We start from the raw sequence: 21493 nt of genomic DNA, 5'->3' as shown, positions 1-21493 counted from the left end.
CGTTGAAATGTTGGCCTGGTTCTTCAAGCTGGCCACACAGAAAAGCAACTGGGGAGCTTTAAAACATACTCAGGCTCACATCATACCTCCTAAGTATTTTGATTTGATTGATTGGAGGATGTGAAAGAATCATTATTTATAATGAGCAGCTAGGTTTGAGATCCCCAGTTAAATTGGTTGTTCAGTCGTTAAGTTGTGTCTGACTCTTTGCGATCCCATGAACTGCAGCATGCCAGGCTTCCCTGTCCTTCACCAAATTCCCTTTCTGTTCCTCTCTCTCCCTCCCTCTCTCTCTCTCCCTCTACCCCTGTCTCTCCCTCACCTTAGCTGCATTGACATTCTTTCTGTTCCTTAAAAGTCCCACCTTCTCTGCTGCCTCAGGACCTTGACATATGCTATTTCCTCCAGCATGCTCCCTTCACCCTGAAATACTGATATTGTTAAAATACACTTTCTGTAGGTGTCTGCCTGTTTTCCTGCTCACTGAATATCTGTCTTCTGCTCTCTACTATAAACTCTACAAAGGTAGGGACATGTCTCTTTTGCTCGCCTTTGAATCTCCAGTGCCTTGCCAAGCACGAGAGTAGTTGTTGATGCAATGGTGAATGTGTCTTCCCCCAGGTTAGACTCAAGCAGGAGTGGACTATGGGTGGAGTTAAATTTCAGTGCCAGCCTCTGAGAGGACTCTAAGGGACCATCAACTTCAATCATGAGTCCTAGCTGCTAACTCCAGTCAAGTTGTCACTCTCAGCCACCCTCATGGCCTCATTACACTTTTCTGTTATCTGGTCATGGTCAGGGTCATGCTGCTGCTGCTAAGTTGCTTCGGTCATGTCCGACTCTGTGCGACCCCATAGACGGCAGCCCACCAGGCTCCCTCATCCCTGGGATTCTCCAGGTAAGAGCACTGGAGTGGGTTGCCATTGGTCAGGGTCATAAAGTGGCTTTAATAACGTTGAAACCCACACATAATGGGTTGGAATCTTACATTGTTCTTTTCAAGAGACTCCTCTGCTTCTGTGTTAATTCCTGGGTGTAGATTGATCCATGGGCTGAGAAGCAGGAACCATTTGTCCACCAGTATTACCAGAGTTTTGGCTCAATTCTACCGGCGCAGGCCCTGATTTAGTCAAGGTGTTTCATTAGCAAAGGCTTCACTAGCCTATAGGTCACAAGCAAGATGATACTGAGAGTAATATGCAGTATGATTTTGGTGTCTGTCCATACCTCCTATGGGGGAATGGGTATTGTATTTAGAAAAAAAGCTCTAAAGTCATTTTTATTCCTCCATTCCCAAATATGAGACCTTTGATTTTTCAAGTTTTGGGGGCAGAAAGACCCATACATATCACTGAAAACGTCTGCTGAGTTGTTTTAACATGGGGTGCCTCATAAGCAAACCTCAAGACAAGATATGGATACAAGTAGTTTATTTGGGAGCCATTCCAGAAAGCTCTGATAGAAAAGGGGCAAAGTGAGACAGGGAAGGGAAGGAAGTCAATAAAGAGATGAGCTCACAAGAGCCTTAGTGTTGTAGGTGACTGACTGTCAGTTCTGCAAGATTGTGTGCAACATGCCTCAGAGTCATTCCACTAGAGAGACAAGGAAGCTGGGGTGTGAATCCGTCCACTCTCATCCTTCATTGATTGACAGCCACTGGGGGTGGTGTTAACTCCTGGACCTTCAGGCCTTCCCCACGCATGGACAGAGCCTGCTTCTTGGTTAGAGGGGCCTTTCAGGCAGCGGGCGGCAGGGGTTTGCATTGAAAGCAAAGAATAATGGATGGTAAGAGGATGTGGGCAGGGTGCCAGCCAGCTTCTGCCATATCGGCTATGCCATGTTGCTAGGAGTGGCAAAAAGAAAGTAATGTTTTGCTGGAGGCTCATAGGTTCCAATTGATGATAATTCAGGCAGATATAAAGTAAAAGGGAAAGTTGCTCAGCAAGTCGTGTCCAACTCTTTGTGACCCCATGGACTATACAGTCCATGGAATTCTGCAGGCTAGAATACTGGAGTGGGTAGCCTTTCCCTTCTCCAGGGGATCTTCCCAACCCAGGGATCGAAGTGGGGTTTCCTGCATTGCAGGCGGATTCTTTACCAACTGAGCTATCAGGGAAGGCAGATATAAGGGATATATCCTATGTAGTAAATGTTCAGGGCATAGGCATATCTTCAGCAACTACAAACATTAAACTAGATACATTAAGAAGGAGTGTACTCTGAATGCAAACTGGTATATTTTGCCACTTAGATAAACTTGCGGGATTTGGGGGCAGGGAGCAAATTTAAGAAATACCAAAGACATTACAAAACAGTTGTCAGAAAAATGTGCATCCTTATCTTGACATATTTTACCTACAACTTCCCAGCAATGAATAGGGAAAAGATGAGTGGATTTAAACTGATAGACTTATCAAAAATATTTTTTTCTGCTGTTTGACACAAGTTTAAGAGCTGTTACACTGAATGTACACAAGGGTTTATGATACCAGCCCTACTTAAGAGGCATATAATGAAGAAGTATTTGGAAGAATACTAGTAAATAATGGAGAAAATACTGATTTGTGAAGGAGCTGTGTGTCCTGTGTGGTGGAGACTAGGTGGAGGTAAAGACCAAAATTTAAGATGAGCTAGCAGCTAGCCTAAGAGTTTGGTAAATATAGTAGAACTGTTTTGAAACACCCATCTTATCCTGTTTGCTTCCAATGATTTCCTGTGTTTTTCCCCCAGTGACAGGTAAACTGAAGCAGGGACTGTTAACTCAAAAAATTATTTATCAGGGTAAGGCCTTATCCTGCCACACAATGTCAGCTGACAGCATAAGAAAAAAAAAATTTGCTTTGGCTGGCTTGTATTTTGCTTTGGGTTTGACTGAAAACCATTAGCAGTTATTCCCAACTCCCCCCACTGCTTCTAAATCACTCAGCCAAAGACTGGTTTCATTTTCTTGAGGTCATATTAGCTCTGGGCATGAGGAACTCAGTGATGCTCAGAAGGGGAAGCTGAATGCTGCAGTCAACATCTGCCTGAACTTGGTTTTAAAGCACGCACCTTGATTCATTGCATTAATTTCTAGAAGTGATCTTTTTGAAAACCAAAGTTATTTATTTAGGGAATCATCCTCCTCCATTTATTGAAATATTTGTTGGTTAATATTTAATCAAAATACAATGCAACCAAAACACTAGAGAAATAAAGATACCCTACAGATATAAGAACATAATTATAGCATTCATGTGTAAAAGCCAATGCTAAAGAGTTTCCAGTTTTCGAAATGATTTTTTTTAGCTTGAATTTATTTCTGGAAGATGTTTAGTCTGGTTTAGAAAATGCTGTCACTGGTGAGGTTGTTCAATGTCAAGGGTTGGGAACCTTTTTCTAAGCCCTGGGCTGAGGTTCTGTTTACTTGACTCTTCTGTGGGGTTGACTGTGTCCTCGTCCTGGAGCACAGACACAATTACATATGTGACCTATAATTCTTGTGAAGGTTGGTGACTTGTGTGCCCCTCCCATGTCTGGCTAGGAAGGGCAGCCTTTAAAAGGAATCGTGATAGAAGTATGGTGGTACATGGTCTAGCATCATTACAAATCACCACTGTTGACACCTGTGTGGTAGGTGGATTTACCGATGGGGTTAATAGATAAAGAGACTCCATGAAGACTCCCATAGATCTCTTCTACTGCAACTGCCTTTAGATGTACACAGTATGCCCTTGTAAGATGGCTCAGAAATCACATTACAGTTAAAAGAGGAGGAACGGCAGGAAGAATAATGGTGGGAAATGGTGATATTATCAGAATCACCTCTACAACTTCTAAAAATAACATATCGATCCTTTCCCCAATCCCTCGCCAGCGATGGAAAAATCCACTTTCTTCATTGACAGTTGCTGCCTTGGTGAGAATATCAATTAGGATCTAGTCAAAAAAAGAGATGGAGAAGGAAATGGCCACCCACTCCAGTATTCTTGCCTGGAGACTCCTGTCGACAGGGGAGCCTGATAGGAGGCTGTCCATGGGGTCGCACAGAGTTGGACACGACTGAAGTGACTTAGCATGCATGCATGCATTGGAGAAGGAAATGGCAACCCACTCCACTGTTCTTGCCTGGAGAATCCCAGGGACAAGGGAGCCTGGTGGGCTGCCGTCTATGGGGTCGCACAGAGTCGGACACGACTGAAGCGACTTAGCAGCAGCAGCAAGAAAAGAGAAACTTCACTAGGAATTTAACTGGAAGGGATTTGATACAGGAATTGGTTACGTGGGGTTTGGAAGGCTACTGAGCGAAAGAAGAAGCCTGGAAGGCTTGAGATGAACAGCTTCAGGAGCAGTTCCCGGGTGGGAGGTCAAGAGGGGGAAGGGGTGGCTTAGAGCCAGGGGCATGGAAAAGGAAACAGGTCGGGACTGGTGCCTGGACCTCTGTGGAGCAGGTGCCCCACTGCCTCTGGTACTTGGCCAGGCAGGGGATGGTCCTCTGGGTGCTCTGATAGCCTAGAGTAGCATGGCCCAGGGGGTGACAAAGCACAGACGACTGATCCTCCAGCCGCTCCTGCCACCTCTGAAGGTGCAGGGTGAGGCTGCTGTTGGAGTGATGCTGATAGACACTGGAGAAGAAGTAGGAAGTCCCCTTTCTCCTCCTCCCACGTTCTATATTTCTCCAGAAGCTCCTGTCCCGTCGTCTCCCACTGGCAGAACTGGACAGGAAGCCAGCTAGCAAGGGATCTGGGAAACTGTGGTTTTCAAAGCTCCAGGTTCACAGAAAGGTGATCTTAGAGCTGAGGAACAATAGGTAGAGGACAGTCCCAGTGTCCCTCTATCATCCATAGAAGTGGGCCCTTGTCCTTGACCCTGGTCTCTGCTTTCCATTCCCTCCCTCTATCCTGGCCATGAAGAACTCCCCAGCCTGGCTTGTCCCTTGCTTGGTCCCCATGGAAGGATGTTGTACAACATGAAGATGTGAGGGGCTTCGGTTTCTACTTTATGTCAACAATATTTTTTCCACTCCTGCATTGCTGGAGGACCAGCCCAAGCTTTGGATGTTTAATTGAATAGAATAATACAAATTTGATTTGACTTTAAAATATATCATGAATGTGAAACAAGATTCAAGAATACTGAGGCTTGAGAGAGACCAGGAATGAAAATGAACACATCAGAAAAGTTCAACTCAAGCAATAGATGAGTACATCTCCTTCATAATCCCTCATAAAGTACTTTGCTGTTTATATGTCAAAGCATTCTTATTCTGATTAATTTGAGGGATTTAATAAGGTCTTAAAATTGTTCTGGTTCACTTTTAAATGAACCAGCAAGCTGTAAGGGTCCCTTTGATCTGTGTATGCAAATTGGTCTTTGAGGCTGATGCAGGTGACAATGGAATTTTCCAACTGCACAGCAATATATACTTAATTATATATGGTATTGTTAGAGACACCCATTTTTCATGGAATTATGAAGGTTTCATAGCTTTGGCAAAAGCATTTAATGAAAGCAGTATTGAGATCAAGGTCCTGATATTCTAAGTACAATAACATCTCTAGTCATCAGTGATTGGGCTTTATGGGGCTTTTAAATTTGTGATAAATAACTCCTTTTATGTCTGAGGGTACATGTTTTATGAAAAATATTTTCTATTTGTCAGTGAAAGTTTTGGTAAGATAAGCCAACTCAGTGGCTGATGTCATCATGTGCCTTCCAGAACTTAGCATGCTTTACTTTAGGAAATGGGCTTCCCTGGTAGCTAAGCTAGTAAAGAATCCGACTGCAATGTGGGAGACCTGGGTTCGATCCCTGGGTTGAGAAGATCCCCCTGGAGAAGGGAAAGGCTACTCTCTCCAGTATTCTGGCCTGGAGAATTCCATGGACTGCAAAGAGCTACACGACTGAGCTACTTTCACTTCCACTTTAGAAAATATTTGGGGAAGGAAGGAAGTAGAGAAAAAGTTTATAGGGAGATGGATACATATTTAGGTTAATTATCTGCTTAAACAAGTTTTTGTGAAGTACTGAAGCTGATAAACTCTTTTTGTGTCTGGAACTCATGGACATTGATTTCATATCAAGGCAGTTGGAACCAATGCCTAAATAAGATCACTCCACACTCTCAGTGTTTACGTTTATGCCCTGAGTTCCCTCTATCTATATGAATTTTGAAGTGTTTACTCCTGTCCTGGGCACATATATTTCTTCAGTATTCTTTTGAATCTGCAAAGATTCTTACTTTACTGCTGGGCTGGCAAATATCATGCTTTCCCCCTCTTTTAATTGGATTTTCTCAGGATGATGGAAACAGTGGTGGCACATGGGGTCAGGATATTCCTCCATTCACTTCAAATCATCTCAGTGCCACAGATTTCCCTGTTTATAAATTAGGCACTTCTGAAAATGGGATGCGGTCTTTGAGACCTACAGCTATGCTTAATTATAATACAGTATATTTGCATAATGTTTTAAAGTGCATTGTCTCCTGTAAAGGCTCTTACCTTATTATATTTTAATTGTATTATTTACACGTCTGTCTCTCCGAAGGCCAGAAATATATGTGTTTTTCATGTGGCAGGCTGGGTGCCTGGCATATAATTGGTGCTTTAATAACCATTTGTTGAATATAGGGAGCATTTTCTACTAGTTTTACTCACAGCATTATCTTGAGGATTAGATGAATCATTAAATGGAACAACCCTGATCACTGAGCCTGGTACATAGATGGCTCTCAGTAAATGTTTTGGAATTAAGTCACAACTTTGTGATTTCAATACAATGCTTGTAAGGGATGAAGCCCAAGAATGCAGGTCTTCAACTTCTTTTTTTTTTTTTTTTAAAGTATTTATTTATTTGGCTACACAAAGTCTTAGTTGCAGCATGCGGAATCTTTTATCTTCATTGTGGCATGCAGGATCTTTCTTAGTTGCAGCATGTGGGATCTAGTTCTCTGACCAGGGACTGAACCCAGACACTCTGCACTGGGAGTGCAGAGTCTTGGCCACTGGATCACCAGGGAAGTCTCCTCTCAGCTTCTTAAACTGAGAGTTTTTCATCCTACCTACAGATTCTCATACAGACCCATAGCTAGAAGAGCATAGAAAGGCCATTCCATTGGTTCTCTAAATCAATTCAATGATTTTCTTGAAAGAATATATCATATAATATATGCATGACAGTAGAAGGGGAGCAATGGTGAAAGGATTTCAGGATAATGGATAATCTCTCCAAGCACTTAATCCTCCTAAAAGTATAAGATATGACAAGGATAACAGATTTACCTTCCCTGTTAAATTTTGATTATAGTTGTAGCAGACTGCAGTGAAGTCTGTGGATGGATGTTTAATTGTGAATTTTTGACTGTAAGCTTCAGGAGGCCAGTTTCCCATCATGATCAGCACTGTTTCCCCAGTGCCTAGCACAGTGCCTGGACTGAGCAGGTTGACTGTAAACTTACCTATGACATTCATGGGCTCAGTTCTTCCCTCCCATATCCATATCCTTTTCCATCTGACTTTGCAGTATGTCCCATTAAAGACAAAGAATACTTTTTTCCTGCCTCTTGGCTTTGACTTTGGTTATGTGACTTACTTTGGTCAATGGAATATTTGTGGGTCAAAGGCTTGGAGGGCAGACCAAAAGCTTGGAAAGAACTTGGAAATGAGGCTTATCTTCCTGTACCTCTACTATTGCCATGAGAGATATGTGCCTGGGGTTGCTCTCCAGCCCCAAAAGGAGGATGAAAATTATGGAGGAGAGCTGTATCAACCACTACCACAGCCAAGCCCTGGCTAGGTCAGTTAGTCCATACCCGAGACCAGCAGAACTGCCCAGAAGAACCTGTCCTAAATTATCTATCCCTAAACCAGCACATAAATTTGTGACAATATAATGACTGTGGTTTAAAGCCACTTAGCTTGGGGTGTTTTTTCTAGTATTTTTGTGGCAATGGCTAATTGATTTGTTGAAAAAAATAAGTATATAAATGATATTACATAGCCACCTGTTCTTAGATATTTATTTTTTATAGCATATCTCCTCAGAAGCTTGCAGGCAATGAAACATGGAAGAAAGTGCCCAGAACTGTGAATTAGGAGGTTCCAGGTTTTAATAGTGGCTTTGCCAACCTTAAATGGCTTCACTGAGACAAATCTGTAAAGTGAGGATAATTGTACCAAATACTTATCTTGACAATTTCATAGGGAGGGTATGAAAAGAGATGGTAAACCAAGAAAAACTGAATGTCCTCCACTAATATTATTACTAGGTTTTATCATAATGACAAATATATCTGACCTCATCAGAGAATAAGATATTTCACAAAGAACATTTTTTGAAAATAGAAGAACTAAAGAGCCTCTTGATGAAAGTGAAAGAGGAGAGTGAAAAATTTGGCTTAAAGCTCAACATTCAGAAAACTAAGATCATGGCATCTGGTTCCATTACTTCATGGCAAATAGATGGGGAAACAGTGGAAACAGTGGCTGACTTTATTTTTCTGGGCTCCAAAATCACTGCAGGTGGTGACTGCAGCCATGAAATTAAAAGACACTTACTCCTTGGAAGGAAAGTTATGATCAACCTAGACAGCATATTAAAAAGCAGAGACATTACTTTGCCAACAAAGGTCCGTCTAGTCAAGGCTATGGTTTTTCCAGTGGTCATGTATGAATGTGAGAGTTGGACTGTGAAGAAAGCTGAGTGCCGAAGAATTGATGCTTTTGAACTGTGGTGTTGGAGAAGACTCTCGAGAGTCCCTTGGACTGCAAGGAGATCCAACCAGTCCATCCTAAAGAAAATCAGCCCTGAATATTCATTGGAAGGACTGATGCTGAAGCTGAAAATCCAGTACTTTGGCCACCTGATGCAAAGAACTGACTCATTTGAAAAGACCCTGATTCTGGGAAAGATTGAGGGCAGGAGGAGAAGGGGACAACAGAAGATGAGATGGCATCACCGACTCAATGAACATGAGTTTGGGTGAACTCTGGGAGTTGTTGATGGACAGGGAGGCCTGGCATGCTGCAGTTCATGGGGTAGCAGAGTCGGACACGACTGAGCGACTGAACTGAACTGAATGGGTAAATGGCATTACATCTATTTTTACTTTTTGTAGCCTTCTTTAAATTTTTTTTTAAAAAAGTATTTATTTGGCTTTATTGTGTCTTGCAGCACTCAGGATCCAATTTCCTGATCAGGGATCAAACTTGGGCCCCCTGCATTGGGAGTGGGGAGTCTTAGCCACTGGGCCACCAGGGAAGTCTCCCATAGCCTTCTTACACATAGTATTTTGACATGATCCTTACTTCTTCCTAATGATCTTAGATTATAATTTTTAGCAGCAGTAGTTTTGTCACTTTATCAACTCCATTGTCAAATAATGGTGGGGGGGATGTCCTAAGGTGACTGTCAATAACCTCCAGTGTCCTTTCTTACCTAATATTGCAGTATCTTTAGGGGCCATTGAAGCTTGGAGGACTCAGATGGTCCCTCTACCAAATGTCCACCTTCACCCAACTGCTCTGCTTGGACACTCTTGCTTGTTCTGCCTCTGTGCTAATCTCTTTTTTTTTTATTTTTATTTATTTATTTATTTATTTTTTTTGTGCTAATCTCTTATTCCTTGCCACTGGTAGACTTTCTTTAGCTCTCAGTGTGGTCTGTATCTAGTCCATTGTTGTTTTCATACATATGCTTATCTGGAGGAGACCAGTAGTATCTGTACATATTTCTAATATTATTGCCTTCATAGCTCTTTGAGGTATCAGTGAAACACAAATGTCCTTTAATTTTGGGGTCCCCTTGGTTACAGCTGGTTGAGGCTGCTGCAAGCTGGACCTCTGGGTTGAGGTTTTCTTGAATTGTTGGCCTCCCATTCATAACTGCGTTCGTGTAGTCTTGAGTGTGTACTGAATTCATCTCTCTCCCTTCACTCCACATTGCTTTATATGCTTGCTAGGGGAAACACGCCTTCTGCCTATCTGCTGCTCTGCCTTCAAATGGAGGGCAACATTTTACATCCCAACTCATGAAAATCAGCATGGACATGTTGATCACAGTGAGGCACTTCTGATGTGTGGACCAGTGAAGGTTCTCCCATATCAGTTATATCACATGGTGTAGTGGCAGGAACGCATGTGTAGATTCAGATAGACATGGATTCGTATACAGACTTTTCCCCCTCTTAGTTGTTCCATCTTTTCAGGTGTGCAGTGAAAAACCTCCAAGTTGTAGCTTTCCCATCAGTAAAGTAAAATGAATCTTTTTTTCTACTTTTTGTCCTGTTTTGAGGTTTAAACAAGAGATATGTAAAAAGTGCATCACAGTGATGGACAAATATAAGAATTTAATAAATGTTACCAATATTCATCTCATTATTAATATATATTAATTATAGAAATTCATAAGATATGAAATGCCATAAAGCTTAAAATAACAGAATTCTACTACTCAGAGAACTATTGTTAATATATGAATGCATGTATTTGTTTGGCCAAAAAGTTCATTCAGATTTTTCTGTAACATTGTACAAAAAAATACATATTAACTTTTTGGACAACCCAATATATTGTGTGTCTATGTGGAAGGGATGTGTTTATCTGTTCCATTCCATGTTATTCTATAAAATGGGCATTTCCCAAAGAAATTCTGATTAGAACCTCAGATTTTGGACCCCACTTGGGGTTTCCTAGACCCTATTTTGGAGCAAAGTATTAACACATTTTTAAAGCAAGTATCTTCCCAAAGGACTGGCGGTGGGGAGAGTTGATAGTAAAATTATATAGAGCAATTAAAAGCCTCATTTCTTCAAAATAATTTAGCTCAATTCAATGACATTTTCTTTTTTTTAAGTTTTAAAACAGATTATTACATTTACTTGCTGTGTAAACTTAAACAAATACATTTCCTTAAGCATTTTCTTTATCTATAAAATGAGACTCATTCTTTTTTAAAAAATGTATTTACTTTAATTGTGGGCTAATTACTTTACAGTGTTGTGGTGGTTTTCACCATCAACATGAATCAGCCACGAGTGTACAGGTGTCCCCCCATCCTGAACCCCTCTCCCACCTCCTTCCCTACCCCATCCCTCTCGGTTGTCCCAGAGTACCAGCTTTGAGTGCCCTGCTTCATGCATCAAACTTGCACTGGTCATCTATTTTACATATGGTAATATACATGTTTTAATGCTATTCTTTCATATCATTTTCTAAGCACATGCTAAGCACATGGAAAATACATAGCAGTTTCTACATTTATCCCAGATAAGACTTCAAGAGTAAAAATGCTCTAAATTTTGTTTTTTTGCTGTGATTTTCCTGGATGGGATGGTAGAAATGATATGTCCAGAATAGTTAGTGTTTTTGATAAGGGAATGTTATCTTTCTTTCGGAGATACCCCACCGATTAGGCAGCCAGAAATCAAGTTAAAATGCTCCAAAATGTCAAAGCTTCAGTTGACAAAGAAATCATTTTAGAGTCATGGTGTGAAGTGCAAAGTAGGCTTTGCATGAAATTTTGACTAGAACTCACATCTGAGAACAAAAGTCGCAAGTCCCCTGCATTTTAAGTTCAGAGAATTGCCAATCTGTAGGCTCAGTCATATCCCTCCTGAGCCTGCCTGCTGAGAGGTACCATTTCAGCATAACAGGCACCACCATTCCTCCCCATGTGCTTGCCTCCCCCTCCTTCAAGTACAGTGTGACTATAGAATGTGAAGCCATCTTGTGGGGGAGGATTAGAGATTCATGGAGTGATGATCATCCCCTCCCCCTCCCCTTCCTGTGGGGCATGTAACTTATCTATCCTTCTACAAGATTGAAGGTAGCAGAACTGCTATCAAATCTGACTATAAGATTATCTGCTGTACCAAGATTGCTGAGCCACCCAGCTGGCAGGGTGCATGATGTGCTGGGCTGCTGTTTCTGGGCACACAGTAATGGCAAGGGTGAAAAGTTGGAACTGAGAGGCAGAGTGTCAAGTGCAGCCAGCATTCCCACCCTTTGGCATGACAAGAGTGTTGGCCTTTCTCTGTACCTGAGTGGGTACCACAGAAGATGGCTAGAACATAAACTTTCTTGTTGATATCCTCCAAGAGGGCCACCAGCTTAGTAAGGAAGTCTCAACAGCAAGGTACTGGTGGGGGGTGAGAAAGATTGCAACTTCAGCTGGATCTCTTCTCCTTGATAATAAAATGAATGTAAACAAAGTAGATGAGAATTTTTAGGTTGGAGAATTGATAGTTTTTCAAAATAGGAACTTTAAAATTGAATCATTACATGCTGAGAGGTGTGTAGGTATGAAAGTGAAAGTGAAGTCGCTCAGTCGTGTCTGACTCTTTGCGACCCCGTGGACTGTAGCCCACCAGGGTCCTCTGTCTATGGGATTCTCCAGGCAAGAATACTGGAGTGGGTTGCCATTTCCTTCTCCAGGGGATCTTCCCGACCCAGGGACTGAACCCATGTCTCCCGCCTTGCAGGCAGACGCTTTAACCTCTGAGCCACCAGGGAAGCCCACCAGTGTAGGTATATATATGTGTGTGTGTGTGTGTGTGTGTGTGTGTGTATGTGGGTATATTTTATACATTTTATCATTGCTTGACCTATTAATTTCAAAGACACCTTGGATGATATTCAACATAGAATTTTTCAAGAACCTGCCAGGAAAATTTGTCCTAGGCTAAAATACACTTCATGAGGGAGATCCTCAAGAGGAAATTGCAAAAAAAAAAAAAAAAAAAAAAAAAAAATTAGAATAAGCAAAGTCTTTAAGAGAAAGGAAATGTCATAAATAGAGATAGCGTAAAATCTTTTCCTCTTGACTCGGACCTAGTTCTGACTGGCATTTCCTTTTTCTTTACTGCTCTGTCAGTGATTTATTTGAGGCTAAGAGCACATGCTTGGGTGATTTGTGAGGCCTACCTAATGCCATGGTGATAGGGATCAATGATTTGCTCTAAGAAGTAGTAAAATGCATCATCTCTATTGAACAAATGATATTTCTAAAAATATTTTGCTAAGCATAGGAGTAAAACTGGAGATTTACTGTCAGGAAAGAAACATTAGAAAGTTAATCCATCTGCCTCATAACACAATTGGCATTTCTCTCGATCAAACTTTATCTGTCACCCCCGTTGAAAGGGAACAGGTGCCTCAAGAAGATGTTCATTTCTAAACAGTCTTCTTTAGAGGGGAAGAATTCCACTTGATATAGTGCATTTTGCTGTATCACTGTTTTCAATATGAAGTTGAGGACAAGAGACTCCTAAAACCACTATGAACCAAAACCCATTTTTATATATAATTATGTATCAAAAGCTAAATGACTGAAAGAAATACTTTATGTCTGTTAATTTTTCACTTTTTCTCTAATTACAAAATGAATTATATGCTCCATGCCAAAAACTTAGAAAGCCCAGATGAACACTTACCAGAAAGCCATCACACTACCCAAAGACAATCTTCTCATCTGTATCCATTTAGTATATTTTTCTATAGTTCTGCTTTAGTTAAAACATTTACAGGCCGTGGATTTCAAACCAGAAATCCATGAAGCTGGAAACCTGGAAACTTGAGACTATTGCATGAGAGAATGGGGCATAATGAAAATGATAAGAGAAACAAAAGATTTAAAGAAATGGATCTGTAGGATTGTGATGAGTGTGTTTAGAAAATAGTCCAAGTTCAGTTTTGTTAGAGATAATTGATCCTTTTGTTTTTCTGGTAAAACATATCCATATTTTACAAATAAAATACATTATAATGCATCTAACTACTGTATATAATTAGTAGGACTGTGGTAGTTCAGGGAACATTAGGAAGCGGGAAATTGCAATTTTATAAATGCCACATGTAGACTATAGAAAGAAATGGATTATTTTGAGAATTACCAAGTATTATAAGTTGATAATGGAGGTGAAAGCTTTCTGTCAAGTATAATGTCCACTGCAGATGCCATTAGTATTACCGTTAATTACTACTTTTCTTAATATATAGAGAGGAATCCAAGGTAGGAAAAACTAAAATTACACAGAAAAAAATGTCTCCTGATTATTAGGAAGATGTAATGGCCTGAATACATAGTGTTAGCAAGAAATAGCTGAAGGGTGGTGGTGTAGAAGAGTGATTCAGTTTCATCCTATGAATCCCCAGGAGGTCACGATAGAGACTTTGGAGAGTTCCCTTAATTAAAAAAAAAAAATCACTTTAGAAAAATAAATATTAAATTAAATGATAATAACATCCTACCCTCATGAGAAAATTTCCCTTAAGTTTCAGCTATTTTACTTTACTTTGGATGCCCCTCTATTAAAGCCCGGGCAGGGCTTTGGGACCATATTGAGTTGTTTCCCTTTTTAGAAAACATTTTGGTCTCTTCATGTTGAACATTTTCCCCAAGTCAGCCTGTTAAGATATTTCTTTCATGTTTTAGTTAGAAACATTTCCAGCACTTGAAAAGCAAATACAGTATGTTTATGTCATCTAAGAAGCCGCTAGCTTTTTGCTTGTCACCCACTGATGTTAAAACTACATAATTTGTAACAGCCCAAAATGGCTGAGATTGCCGAAAGTTGAATTGTCTGTCTTTGAAAATTTAACAGTATTAGTATCACAAGGTCTTTATTTTATTCTCGGTATAAATCAAGATAGGATAAGTGTCAAAACAAACCATTTAGAAAATCTCAGTGGCTTACTTCGAGAGTTTATTTCTCACTCATGTCACATTCCAACTCAGGTAGGGAGTGTTGGTGACTGTTCTCCACTCAGTTGTTCAGGGATTTAGTTCCCTTCTGTCTTGTGGTATAGATCACTTCCATTAACATTTCATTATCAAGAACTTAATGATCCAGTCCCTCCTAATGGTAATCCAGCTATATACCAGGAGGAAAAGAAATGATGTTTTGTGAATGCTTTTTGGAGGTTGGGTGTCATTAGAGAAAGAGAAATCCATATTACTCCTAGGTTTTTAGTGTGAACTCCTGAATGGAAATCTTTTTGGAATGTTGATGGGGGATTCAAGTGTTGGACGGGGAACTTTAGGGTTCCTTAAAAATTCAGAGTCAGTGACGTGATGAAAGACAAAATAGGAACTGGGTGGGGCATTGATCCAAGTGATGGGGAGAAGGTGACCTTGCTCTTGGAGGCACTGTCCTTTAAAGCTTTAACCATAGGCTCCCATAGGTACCAGGGGCTCCACAGTTGTGCTACTGATCTATGAATCACCTTATTTAAACAGAAAGTGCCCATTTAGTAGACTGGAACACTCCTTCCACCTTACCCTCCTTCTTTCCTGGGCCATATGGCTAATTGCCATTCTTTTAAGTTGGTTAAAAAAAGCTTAGTCTTATTATGAGAAGTCACATTCTGGCTAAAATACATTGGCAGGTTTGCTTATAGCTGCTGCTGCTGCTGCTGCTAAGTCGCTTCAGTCATGTCCGACTCTGTGCGACCCCATAGACGGCAGCCCACCAGGCTCCCCCGTCCCTGGGATTCTCCAGGCAAGAACACTGGAGTGGGTTGCCATTTCCTTCTCCAATGCATGAAAGTGAAAAGTGAAAGTGAAGTCGCTCAGTTGTGTCCGACTCCTAGTGACCCCATGGACTGCAGTCTACTAGGCTCCTCTGTCCATGAGATTTTCCAGGCAAGAGTACTAGAGTGGGGTGCCATTGCCTTCTCCGCCTGTTCCTTCTTAGGACTCAATTATTGCAGTTGTAAAAGGGAGATGAAAAGGTCTGAGATCTGCCTGCTGCATGGCAGTTGGGGGAAATGAATCAAACAAAAAACTCAAATTAACCTATTTCAATGATATATTGCTTGCTTAACACTATTCTGGGATGTAGTAGCTTAAAAGAAAGCAACTTATTCTTTCCCATGATTTAATGAGATTATAAAATGAGTTAACGTATGCATAGCCCCGAGCCCAAATCCAGGCACAAAGTTGGCACTCAATAAGTATTAACCCTTAGAATGTGGAAGATGAGAATGTCCTGAGGCTGTGTGCCATTTCCAGGTTACACAGTGGAGCAACACAGGAGAATTTCGAGACTACCTGGCACTAGGGTCCCCCATAAAGTGTGTGGGGCCCTGACAGATATTTTGTGGGGGACCTCTATTTATGTAAGTGATTCAGTGTAAAATGTACTTATAAAAATTCACAGACCCAGACTTCCCTGGTGGTCCAGCCGGTGAGAATCTACCTGCCAATGCAGGGGACTCAGGTTCAATCCCTGGTCTGGGAAGATTCCACGTGCTGTGAGGCAGCTAAGTCCGTGCACCACAACTCCTGAGCACTGTAGAGCCTGTGCTCCTCAACAAGAGAATGCACAGCAATGAGAAGCCTGTTCAACTGCAACTAAAGAGTAGCCCCCGCTCGCCACAACTAGAGAAAGCTTGCGTGTACCAACAAAGACCCAGTGCAGCCATAAATAAATAAGTAAAAAATTTTAAAAAGAGTAAAGCATTTAAAAAATTCATAGGCCCATGTGAGCTATAGCAGTTTATTGGTGAAGACTTAAGATAATGAGTAGAAATGGAGTATATACATATTTGCTTATTGTCAAATCAATATGCATGAAGATTCTTTTTCATGTCCAGCTATAATCTCCACTTGCTCTGGTCTAGGTACCATCTATTAGTGTGTTTTATTGTCAGATACACCATGTCTGGATAATATCACCTTCCCATCCTCCTCCTCCCTTCACAAGAAAGAGAGACTCTGAGTGCCATGACTCTTTGGAACCTGTTTATACTGGAACAACTTAGATCTTATTGGCCTGTAGTTCCCTCCCTAGAACCCTTTCCTTAATGCTGGCTATTTCCTTACCCATGATGCTGCATCAGCTGTCATGCTGCCATAAATATTGGCTTCCAGTGACTCTGTCAGATGTTGTGTACCATCTTTGTTGATGCTGAACAGACTTATTCAAACTATGCAGGAAAGTGTGAATAAGTCACTCATGTCAAATTTACTTTTCAGAATTTTATAGTACAAGGGCACAAAGACACATTGTCCAACCATGTATTCTATTTAACTTTCCAGGCCATAATCACTGCATTCCTAGAGTGATCTCTATCAATGTTGATAATATCTTGGATGTCAGTGGTGGGGGTGGAGAGGACAGAGTGTGCCTGCTGCTACCCTTGTAAACCAGATGTAGGTCAGGGATCAGGGAGGACACATGTACCCTCACATGTTGCTCAAGCTTCTGTGATACCACTGACCTGGGATTTTATTAAAATATAGTGAAGGGATTGAGAAGGGAGTAGTTTTAGAAACTTAAATGAAAGGAGGGTGTGTTTTTCTTATTAGCACTTGGCTGTATTAGCTATTTGAGGAAGGTAACTGGTTTGTTCTGGTGGTATTGCTTCTTAGAAGTGATCTCCATTGCTAGAACTCCTATTTCTATTTACTTCTAGTAAAAAAGGAAAAAAAAAAGAAGAAACAAATTAAGCTTTCCTAGTATTTAGGGTTTCCAGATGGGCTTCCTCAGTGGCTCTGATGGTAAAGAATCCAACTGCAATGCAGGAGACCTGAGTTCGATCCCTGGGTCGGGAAGATCTCCTGGAGAAAGGAATGGCTATCCACTCGAGAATTCCATGGACAGAGGAGCCTGGTGGGCTATAGTCCATGAGATTGCAAAGAGTTGGACACAACTGAGCAACTAACACGCATGCACATGCGTGTGCGCATGCACACACACAGACACACACACACAGGGTTACCAGATAAAATAGGATGCTCAGTTAAATTTGAATTTCAGATAAACAATAATTCTTTAGTATAAACAAGTCCCAATGGGGTAAAATAGTTGTGTTGCTTATCTGAAATTCAACTTTAGCTAGGCACCTGACAATTTTATATTCAAAATATGACAACTCTACTAGTATTTAATATCTAAATGGACATAGATGCCCACACTCTGCCTATATGTTACTTGGTCACTTGTCATATGTCCTGAAAGGAAAGAGGAGTTGAGAGTGGTCCCATGATTCATGTATGTTTTTTCAGGAGTTGTCACTTACTGACATTTATATGTACCTTGTTAAGGGATTTACAGATATTATCTGTTTTCTAAATGTATTATTATTATACATATTTAATTATAAAGTTATTAGATTTTTGAAGGGAAAGAGACACGTGTACCCCAATGTTCATCGCAGTACTGTTTATAACAGCCAGGACATGGAAGCAACCTAGATGTCCATCAGCAGATGAATGGATAAGAAAGCAGTGGTACATATACACAATGGAGTACTACTCAGCCATTAAAAAGAACACATTTGAATCAGTTCTACTGAGGTGGATGAAACTGGAGCCTATTATACAGAGTGAAGTAAGCCAGAAAGAAAAACACCAATACAGTATACTAACGCATATATATGGAATTTAGAAAGATGGTAACAATAACCCTGTGTACGAGACAGCAGAAGAGACACTGATGTATAGAACAGTCTTATGGACTCTGTGGGAGAGGGAGAGGGTGGGAAGATTTGGGAGAATGGCATTGAAACATGTAAAATATCATGTATGAAATGAGTTGCCAGTCCAGGTTTGATGCACGATACTGGATGCTTGGGGCTGGTGCACTGGGACGACCTAGAGGGATGGTGTGGGGAGGGAGGAGGGAGGAGGGTTCAGGATGGGGAGCACATGTATACCTGTGGCGGACTCGTTTTGATGTTTGGCAAAACTAATACAGTGTTTGAGGTTTAAAAATAAAATTAAAAAAAAGCATGTATTATCAAGTTTTATTATACAGTTACTCTTATTTCTTCCCTTTGGATCTATGTATCTCTTTTGAATCTTTCTCTTTCTCTCTTCTTTTTTAGCTGCCATAGCTTTAAAATCCAAGTATCAAAATCAACTGGACTCAACACAAGACTTTTGAACTAAGCTAAATTAAAAAAAAAGTTTAAAAGCGTGCTTGATCATATTGCTCCCCAAATTTTCATATTTTCCCAGTAATAGCAAAAGCAACTTTTGTACTTTTAATAAATGAAACAAAATTGAGCTTCATTTTAAAATAACATTGCATTTTCATTTTTAATTCTTTTAATATTTACATTTTGGGAGCCTGCTTTGCAATGTGATAATATATTAGTATAAGTACTTTATAAATAAAGGTACATATACTTAAGCATGACTTAGTAACTAAACCACCACCATACTTGAAAGTGAAAGTGTTAGTTGCTCAGTCATGTCTGACTCTTTGCGACCCCAAAGACTATAGCCCACCAGGCTCCTCTGTCCATGGGATTCTCCAGGCAAGAATACTGGAGTGGGTTGCCATTTCCTTCTCCAGAGTATCTTCCTGACCAAGAGATTGAACCCAGGTCTCCTCCATTGCAGGTGTATTCTTTACCAGATGAGCCACCAGGGAAGCCCACACTGTGTAAACAATTTTTGTATGCTTGATCCAAGTAGTTTGGAGACCCCTGGCTTAAATTACTCTTTTAGAAAGGGGTGGTGGTAGTGTGGGTTTGTCTTAGTGGAAATAACTACTAGTCTTAGTGGAAATAGCTACTAGCCTTAGGAAAACTTGCTTATTTTTATTTAAAGCAAATATTTATTTATTTATTTGGATGTGTCAGGTCTTTGTTTCAGTACATGGGATCTTCAATTTTCATTGAGGCATGCAAACTCTTAGTTACAGCATGTGGGATCTAGTTCCCTCATCAGGGATGGAAACTAGGCCCCCTGCTTTGGGAGTGTGGGGTGTTAGCTCCTGGACCACTGGGAAAGCCTCAAGCTTGCGTATTTTTAATTTGCAATCAATAACACTCTTGTGGTTGGACCAACTAAAAAATTTCACCAGATTTATACTTGGATGCCCAAGGGAGAGAAATTTGGAAGCCCTTTAATATCTATGTAAAATCTCCAAAAGCGAAGCCAGGCTGCTTGGAAGAGAAACTTAGAACCCTTTGTTGCAAAGACCTGGAGATTTGCAAGAAGACCTCATTCCTTAGTTTCTGGTTGCATCAGATTCATAGGAAATTTGCTAAATGCATTGTGCCTCTATCCACATAAAGAGTTGGTCACAGGATACAAATTTGCAGTCATAAGATGAATAAGCTCTGGGGACCTCAGGTATAGCATGATGATTATAGTTAACAATACTGTATTATATACTTGGAATTTATTCAGAGAGTAAATCTTACATGTTTTCATGCCCCCATCTCCCCAAAAGTTTACATATGTGAGGTGATGGAGGTGTTAACAATGCAGTAATCATTTCACAATATGTACATGTTGTACATATTGTTGTACATGTACATCATCACATTGCACACCTTAAACTTACCCAGTGTTATGTCAATTACATCTCAATAAACTTAGGGGAAAATATGGGTGGGGAAGGGCAAATGTCGATAGAGGTTAAAAACCAAGTACTTTTCTACAAAACCCCTCACGAGGGCATAAGCTTCCTGGGCTCCTTGTGGAATTCTGCTGTGGCATTAGAGGTTCTGGAGGTCACAACCTGGCAGCTAAGAGGAGAGGTGGCCTCAGCTGCTCTATGCACTGATTACTCTGGAAATCAGATCCATGGGTGGAAGACATGATTGAGTCCAGTGCCAAGAGTGACAGACAGACATTTGTGACAACCAGCTCCCCTCCACACTTCTGGGCCAGAGCTGCACTGCTCTTGTAACTGCAGCAAGACAGGAACCTCACAGCATGGGTGGCCGGAGGCTTGGCAGCCTAATGGGACATCGGCAAATACCTCTCACTTCCGCAGTTTGGCAGTGCAGTGGTGCATGGAGACGCTGGCCTGGGTTTGCTGGGGAAATATTGGCCTTGGAAGCCGACTTCTCAGGTTGGAATCTTGAGACCCAGGTTTAAAACAGTGTGGAAAGGGCCATAGCATTTCCAGAAACCCTTCTCTTTGGCTACCAAACAGATGGTGACTCTAAATCTGCAGTGCAGTCAGGTTAGAAAAGAAGAAAGTATTTAGAGCACTAGTAAAGCCATTATTTGAATAGTATGGAACATAATGGTTTCTTTGGTAACCAAGCCAGAGAGAGACACCCACACAAAGTTAGAATGCATTGGGCTCATTTCTGTTCCCTACCCCACCCCCACCCCCCAATCCAACAAGATTAAAATAGTATACGGAGAAAAATGAAAGGCTGCCACATTTCATGCAAGAGGGGATTTGTTCCTTATGAGGACATGTTAGTGACCTGTATTTTAGCTTATGGATAACCAAACATAGCAGGTTCTAGCTATGAAACTCTGTTTTCATGGTCACTCAGATTGTTGACTCTCTACCTAGACTTCAGCACTTATTGTCCTCTCTGGACACTGAGAAATATGAGAGGGGAAAATGAGCAACATTTAACTCATCCTACTCTGCTGATAGTCTTAGCACTAACCAGGCAATGGCAGCACAAAAAAAGGTAAAACAAATGATTTTGAAAGGAAACCATTTGTCTTTCAAGAATGATCTTTCTTCAGCTTTAGGAGTAATGTCTCTTCTGGCTGATAAAGTTCCAAATCACTACTCTGGGTTAAG

Source organism: Bubalus bubalis, chromosome X (assembly GCF_019923935.1).
Source record: "Bubalus bubalis isolate 160015118507 breed Murrah chromosome X, NDDB_SH_1, whole genome shotgun sequence".
NCBI classification, from domain to species: Eukaryota; Metazoa; Chordata; class Mammalia; order Artiodactyla; family Bovidae; genus Bubalus; species Bubalus bubalis.
Note: the sequence above shows the minus strand (reverse complement) of the source record.